Raw genomic sequence first — 8,750 nt, forward strand, 5'->3', positions numbered from 1 at the left:
TTGGGAGTTTTTTGATGACCTGATCAATTTCTTCTTTTGTTATGGGTCTGTTCAAGTTTTCTACTTCACTCTGTGTAAGTTTAGGTAGGTCGTGTTTTTCTAAAAATGTATCCATCTCTACCAAGTTTTCAAATTTGTATGAGTACAAATCTTCATAATATTCTGTTATTATCCTTTTTATTTCCTTTGGTTCCATTGTGACATCACCTATGTAGTTGATAATGCATGTTATTTGTGTCTTTTCTCTCTTTTTGTCTTTTTTTTTTTCCTTGTTGTTTGTCTTGTTAATTCTTTGTATAGTTTTTCTGTTTTGCTTTTTTTTCTTGTTGTTTGGCTTGTTGATTCTTTGTATAATTTTTCTGTTTTCTACCTCATCTATTTCTGCTCTAATCTTTATTATTTCTTTTCTTTTGGTGACTGTAGGTTACCTCTCTTCAGATTATTTTATCCTTATTTCTGCTTGCTCTTCTATCGTAACAGAATTGAGAGATTTGTCTTCCAGCTCACTAGTTCTGGCTTCTATCTCTTCACTCCTACTTCTTTGCCCTTTCAGTGTATTGTGCCTTTCTAATATTTTATTATTAATCATTTTGACCTCTTTTTGCAGGTTTTGAATTCTTTCCAATACTATATCTATCTTGTTTGATTGCTCCTGTAGCACCTACCTGACTTCTTCCTTATTTTTCTCCACCCCTTTGTGTTGCATTTGGATTTGTCTCCTTATCATTCTTCTGAATTCCTTCTCAACCTTATCCAAAGCCTGCTCTTCTAATTGCAAGTCTATATCTGGCTCCACCTCATTTATCTCAGTTACTCTTTTCTGTTTTGGGACATGTGCTGAGATCTTTTGTTGTTTTTCTTGGACATTTTCAATAGTTAGATGCATTTTCAATGATTTAAATGAATGTATGTTGCTGTGTTGTTAAGCTTACTGAGTGTCTCCTGGTGGATGTGATCTGGAGATAGGTTTCCCTTTTCATGTGTTGCCTAGCAGCTGGTATTGGCTCCTGTCCTGATGATGAGATATTATGGGACATGCTTGTAACTTGGTTATATGGCCATGATTGCTGTCTCTTCTTGGGTAACATAGGGAGAGAAAGCTTCTACACCCAGGAAAAAAGTGAGATCAAAAGGACCAAAAACAATATAAAGGCAGAGACAAAAACCACCACTCAAAACCAAAAATAAAACCATAGCCGACTGCCCAGTATCCTTTGCTGCATAGGTCAGTGTGCATGCACAGTAGAAACCTCCAGTATTGGGTGGGAAAGTACACTCTTTTAGGTCCCTCTTAGTCACCACCATGGAAGTACACAGATAGATATTGAGAAATGAATAGAAAAAAGATTGTCCACTATTTTCATCTCTGAAGGTCAGCTAGGTATCTGCATATGCACAGTGTAATTATCAAAACAGTTGTGTCCTTGTATATAGTAGTTGGTGTTGGATCTTGCCTTTTATGTTGGTGTTTTACAAGGTGCACATACAGTTTGGCTCTATGGCCAGACCTGCTGTTTCTTGTTAGATAAGGCAGGAATAAAGGGACCTGCCCAGGTCAACTTTAAGGCTGAGTCCCAGAGTCTGACTTCTTAAGAAGAAACCAAAGTATCAGCCTGTGGGACTGCTGGGACTCCTAGGAACCTCCTCCCTGTGCCAAGGGAAAACTGTGGGTGCAATGCTGAACACTTTTAGGGATGCGCTCCCACCCTCCTGAAGGTGTCCAGGCTGGGCAGAGAGCATGTGACGGAAGAGGAGGAAAGAAAAAAAAATGAAAAATCTATCACACCTCTTTATCCAGATGTCGTTCTGTGTTTTTAGCGCTGAATCAGCCTGGCTGTGGCCCTGCCCTCTGATCTTAGCCCTGTCTGAGGGGTCCACAGGCAGCATCCAGATCAATTCAGAAATTGATTTATCCACTGGTGAGCATGGGAAACTGATACCCTGCACCTTATATTAGATCCAAAATTCTGGAGCTGCTCCAGAAAACCACCATCTCTGGTTTTTCCACGCCTCCACTGAGGAGCATCTCCTACCTGTCTCTGCTTCTCCCAGTCCCAAACTGGAAGTCTCTGTGCCTGGCGTTTTAAAAATGGACAAGTGGCCATTTAAGGCACAGCTGTTGGGCTTTGTTTACCTGGAACAACAGAAGAAAGAGAAGAAGAAAGAGAGTCAGGCGTAAGAGGAGTGTGTGGACTGCATGACTAATTGCCATGAGATCAGAAAAAAATGGATGATGCTTGGTTATGATCACTGAACATTTTCATCAAAGATTCCATAGTAGAACCCTGAGGAAAAGGGGGAAATGCAGAACAGAATTTCGTATTTTCATGGGCTTCAGACTTCCAGAAGCCATGAAGATTAGATGAATCCCTGAAGCTATTGCCCTGAGATCATCTTTAAACCTTAAATCAAAAATGTCCCTGAAAGTCTGAAAATTAGATAATAGTTTAGCTTCACTAGTAAAATATATCTGCCTTTGGCATTATTCTGTTAAGAACTATCTACATGGGATCAAATTGACAACAACTAACTGAAAGATTAAATAGAAACCTTTCTTGTTGTTATTAAGTGTTATAGAGTTGGTTCCCATTCATATTCACCCCACACAGGATTTCTAAGGAGCAGATGGGAGATTTGAACTGCTGACCTTGCTAGAAAGCCTCACCAGGACCTCAGATAGAAACCTTAGGGTGCAACAAATTTGTGTCCATGGGGTTGGAACAACTTAGAAAAGGACAATAAATACAGTTTGCATAATTTGAAGAATGTAATCAATGTCACTAAAATGGAACATGGAAAAGCTGCTTAATTGGCATTTGTTTTGCTGTGTATATTCTCAACCACAGACAAAATAAAATATTCTATGGAGCCCTGGTGTGGCACTGTAGGATAAGCTCTAGATCACAAGGTCAGTTTGAGCTGCAAGGTCAGCAGTTCAAATCCACTAGACACTCCTCTGAAACCCTATACAGGGTAGCTGTGATTTGGAACCTTCTGGAGGGAAATTAACAACAATAAATGAAATTCAAGTCACTGAGGTTGGCCTGAGATTTACAACAGTGAACTTGACCCAATGTCTATTCTCAAGAAGCTTAGAGTCTGATGGGGGGAATAAATGTATGCCTACAGGCGGATTCCAACTCATATCAACCCAGGACACAAGGTTTCTGAGCCTGTACATATTTATGGAAGCAGACTGCCTCATCTTTCTCTAAAGAAGTGGCTGGTGGATTCAAACCACTGACCTTTCAATCCCTCCAGGATTCCTTTGATGGGGAAGAGACACAAGTCAAAAGACAATTTAAAAAAAAAAAAGAAAAAGAGATAACAACAACAAACAATATGGGTAAGTTAAAGATATGAGAGCACATTTTAAAGATAACCTACCTTAGTCTTCTGCAATCAAGGAAGGTTAAGAAATACATGAATAGTTTTACTGTTCTATTTTAAAAGGCCCATTTTAAACTTAACTCCATTATCTAACTTGATGTCACTTTCAACATTGACTTCCAGTTTTCTCCTGTCTATTTAAATGTTGAAGGTTTCTTTTTTATATACACAGACACATCACTTTGCATTTTCAAAGTCAAGTCTCATTGTTATTCCATCTCTAGGTCCTTTTGTATCATTTCCCTGATATCCCTGGTATTCATAATATATCCCAAATGAGTACCATCTGTGAATTTCATCAGTGCAATGTCTGTTCCCTTTTCTGGCTTATGAATGAAGATGTTAAATAAGAACAGACATTGTCGGGCAGCCGCTTCTTGCAGCACCCCACCAGGAATCCTCTCAACATTCTGATATCTCCTCACTGGCATTCATTACATTTTGTTTATAGTCCTTCAGGTAGCTTTGAATCCCAAGTGATAAGGATAATGTTCAAATGAATTTAAAGTTTTGTGATTAAACTTTGAGGTAAGAGAAGATATACTTTCTCTGCAGCTCTAAGTTCTGGAAAGCAGTTACTAAATTCCCTTCCCTGCCTTTCTGAAACCCAGAAAGACTCCAATACTTGCTGATCAGCTTCAAAATCTGTATGAGGGGATAATTTTCTTTTAATGTACAGGTAAGTAGAAATACATGCCACATTCTGATGTGAGGTGAGAAACCATGATGCTGAATTTCTTGGGGAAGTGATCCAAAATTGGTTAAAAGATTTTCCACCCAGAATCCAAAAGAAGTTATCAAATTGTTGTATTATTGTTGATTAGAAGAATTTTGTAGGCAGTTGGTTTGTTGTGAGTCCTTTCCATTCACTAAGGATGAGGTCTACCTTCACCTCCAGTTAAGAAAGAAGGAATTTAAGGTGGTCATTCTGAGAGCTTGATGGTTATTCTCTAAAATTGGTACTTGTGTCTGACATTTACAGCAATGCCTAAAGGTGAGAAAGGGAGATTGTACAGTCTATCCTCCCAGAGTTAGTCTGAGCAAAAAGAAAATATGGAATAAACTTACTTTGTGGTTAGATGGATGGATATATCTCTGATAAGAACAATTTACACTGGCATTCTATCTAAGCATAGCCTGGGATCTCCTTTTCTAGAAGTCTCTACAACTGCAAGATACCTTTTCTATCTAGGATTGCTGCTGTTGTTAAGTGCCTTTGAGTTGGTCCCGACCTTGTGGTTTGAATCGAATTTATGGGTCAAACTGACCTTGCTTATCCTACAGTGCATATTTTTATTCCAAGAAAAAATAGATTAGGAAACCACTTTGATATTTTCAGCGCTAAATTTCTCCATCAAATCTTTGTTGTTGTTGTTGTTATGTGCCTTCGAGTCAGTTCTGACTCATAGGGACCCTGTACAGTTTCCGAAGCTGTAAATCTTTACAGGAGCAGAAAGCCTCCTCTTTCTCCCTTGGAACAGCTGGTAATTTTGAACTGCTGACCCTGAGGTTGTCAGCCCGATTCATAACCACTACGCTACCAGAGTTCCTTATCAAATCTTTAGTTATTATTTAAGAAATAATTGAATAAGTTGGTGAAAGAATACAACTCTGACACACACATTTCTTGATTTAAAACCATCTTTTACCCCCTTTTTCTGTCCCATTAACTGCCTCCTGGGCTAAATACAGGCTCCTGGTGAGTTGTAGATTAAGCACTTGATCGCTAGGCTGGCAGTTCATATTCACCAGCCTCTTCTTGGAAACCCTATACAGGGTCCCTATGAGTCAGAAAAGACTTGAAGGCACTTAACAATGAGGACAACGAAATGTTCTGGAATACCCTTTATTCTCAATGCTATCCATGGCTTGTCATGATCACAGCGGAAAGCTTTGTATAGTCAATAAAGCACAAGTTAACATCTTTCTGGTGTTCTCTGCTTTCAGCCAAGATCCATTTGACATCAGCAATGAAATCCCTAATTCCCTGTCCTATTCTGAATCCAGCTTGCATTTCTGGTATTTCTGTATCAATGTACTATTGCAGCCATTTTTGAATTATCTTCAGAAGAAAATTATTTGCATGTGATATTACTGATATTGTTTGATGATTTCTGCATTCAGTGAGATCACATCTCTTTGGATCTCTTCCAGTTGGTTGGCCACGTATCGTGGAATAGATGAATGAATACTCCTAATTGTACATGAGTAGACAATATGGATATTATTCTATCCCAACCAGCATTGTACTTCAAGAAAGATCTTTTTGTTGTTGTTGTTTTTTAAGTGAGAGTGAGGTTTTCTTTATTTGATTTTGCAAAATTGGGTGCCCAACCCAGCCAGTAGACACGGGCAGATGCACTGCATGGACGGCCTGCCAAGGGTATTAATCCCCTATTTTGAAAAAGCCCCTCCTCTAGTTCCCCTTTACTGGGTACTATGGAGTTTATGCAATTTTGGTGTGGTGCTGTGGGTTAATGTGCTGGACTGCAAAGTCACTTTGTTGAACCACAAGGTTGGTGGTTCAAGCTCATCAGCTGCTCCTTGGAAACCCTATACAGGGTCGCTATGGGTCAGAACAGACTCAATGGCACTTAATAGCGACAACAACATGGAATTTACAGTCTACCCCAAATGTCCCATTTTCCCTCCCCTCAGTTCCACAATCTAGCATGAATAGGGCCCATGGTCTTAATGATGTGTATGCTTATTTAGTGGTTACGAATCGGGCTGCGAACCACAAGGTCAGCAGTTTGAAACTGCCAGCTGCTCCGCTGGAGAAAGATGAGGCTTTCTGCTCCTGTAAAGATTTACAGCCTCAGAACCCCTATACAGGGTGGTTTTGAGTCAGAACCGACTCAACAGAACATAACCACCATCAACAACAAGTCCTAGAACAGATTTCTTTCCCCCCTTCCCCCAATTCATCCTGCTTACATATCCCTGGGTGTGAATCTACAACCTATGTCTGGTCTAGCAATCTAGCATACCCTTTATGCCTGAAGATGGACCATCTGGAGAATTTCTCACAAATCCTCCTATTTTCTCTTTACACTTATTGGTCTCATCTCTATTTATTCTTCTTAAATCCTTATAAAGTGTATCATTTCTGGATGTCCCTAGGAGTAAAGCTAACTATGCCTAAATTAGGTTGCATCATACTTGCGCCTGACATATTACTAAAACACGGACAACTGAAAACACACCAGACCCATTTTCCTCTTATAGTTTATGAATAAGCAAAGCAGAAACATTTGATGCACACATAAGTGTCTAAGAGCCTTGAATGTAGGCACACAGCCTCATTCAAGAAAGATCTTGAAATGTTCTTTTTCATGATGAATTTGTTGCTCCTGGCAAAATTAACCATGTGACTGTTGGATTCAAAAATCACCAATACCAGTCAATTTCAGCTCACGAATGCCTAGGATTTGAGTCCTGGTGTGGCACTGTAGGATAAGTACTGAATTCCTAACCACGAGGTAAAAATTCAAACCCACCAGCTATTGGAAATCCTATTCAAGGTTGTTGAGTTGGTAGTGACTGTTGTTGTTGTTGTTGTTAGGTGCCATTGAGTTGGTACCAACTCATAGCAATCCTACACACAACAAAATGAAACACTGCCTGGCCCTGGGTCAAGCTCACATTCGTTGCTATGCCTGAGCCAATCCATCTCATTGGGGTCTTTCTCCTCTACTCCAACCCTCCACTTTATCAAACATGGTATCCTTGTCCAGTGACTGGTATTAACTAGAAGGTACTTAGCAATAATAATAACAGTGCCTAAGATATAGATGCTTATGTATTCCATTTCATTTTTGACAACTCCCAACTTTCTTAGATTCATACTTTGTATATTCCATGATATAATTGTTAATGAATTTTTGCAGCCATTTTTCCTCATTTGGAGTTGTGCCCCATCAGTGGACAAAGGTTCTAAATGCTTTACTTCATTCACATTATCATGTTCAACTCTAGTTTGAAGAGGTAGCTCTTCCCCAAGTCATATTTTGAGTGCCTTACAACCCGAGAGGCTCATCTTCTGACACTAGATCTGTCATCATGTATTGTATCTGGCAATGTTACACTGCTATTCATATGATTTTCAGTGGCTAAATACTAAGAGCTCATCTGCCCTTCCTTCTTCCTAGTCTGTCTTTCTGTGGAAGCTCATCTAAAACCTGTCCAACTAGGATATCCCTAATGGTATTTAAAATATGCTGGTGGCATAGCTTCCAGCATCACAGCTATACTCAAACCACAACTGCATGACAAATTGACAGGCAAGTGGTGGTTATTATATGTTGTTGATGTTGTTAATTGTTATCAAGTTGGGCATGACTAATAGTGACTCTGCATAGGGTTTCTGAGAAGTGGCTTGTGGGTTTGAACTGCCGACTTTGTGATTCAAACAGACCTTTCATTCCAGTGCTTATCCAGTTGCACATACTAATTGCATTTGTAAAATGGGTGGGTTTTTTTAGCCTTTGAAATGTTTTCTTCTTTTCTAATCTGTAACATAATCAGCAAATAAGACTCGTTATGGCAGAATTCTTTATGGAATGTTTAGCCTGATTTAGCCTAGCTGGAACAGCAAAATCAATGCAATAATAGTCATAATCACGTAGCATCCATCCAGGAATGCCTGGGTGATACAAATGATAAAGTGCTCAAGTACAAACCAAGAGACTGGTGGTTTGAACCCACAAGTCAGAAAAAAAGGCCAGGTAAAGACACAGCCTTGAAAACGCACTAAGAGCAACTCTACACTGACACACATGGAGTCACCATGAGCTGGAATCCAGAATCAAGTCAAAGGCAATAATTATTGTTATGTTTAAACTCAATGTTGCAGCCACTATGTCTATCCATCTCAGTGAGGATTTTTTTTTATTTATTTATTTTTTTTTGACTCTCTAGTTTTCTAAACAAGATATTCTTCTCCAAGGACTGGTCCCTTCTAGTAACTTGTCCAAAGTATGTGACAGAAATTTACCAGTTGCTCCAAGGGAGTAAGATGAGGCTGTCTGCTCCCTTAAAGAATGACAGTTACAGAAACAGTATATGGAGTCTCTATGAGTTCAAATCAACTAAAAGGCTGTGAGTGGGGTAGATAAACAGATTTTAAAATCTGTGGCACCAAAAACTAATCTGTGGAAATTTTTCTAATCAGTAGTCATGCAAAACTGAAAATAGAAATTTCAATTTTTACTTCTGTCTGATCAGAAAAGAATTTTCCTCAACCAGTAATATATTTGATACAACATGGTATGTTGTTGTTGTTAGATGCTATCGAGTCAGTACAGACCACTACTGACATTATTCACAGCAGAACAAAACATTGCCCAATCCTGGGCCAA

The sequence above is a fragment of the Chrysochloris asiatica genome, unplaced genomic scaffold (assembly GCF_000296735.1).
Source record: "Chrysochloris asiatica unplaced genomic scaffold, ChrAsi1.0 scaffold00174, whole genome shotgun sequence".
NCBI lineage: Eukaryota > Metazoa > Chordata > Mammalia > Afrosoricida > Chrysochloridae > Chrysochloris > Chrysochloris asiatica.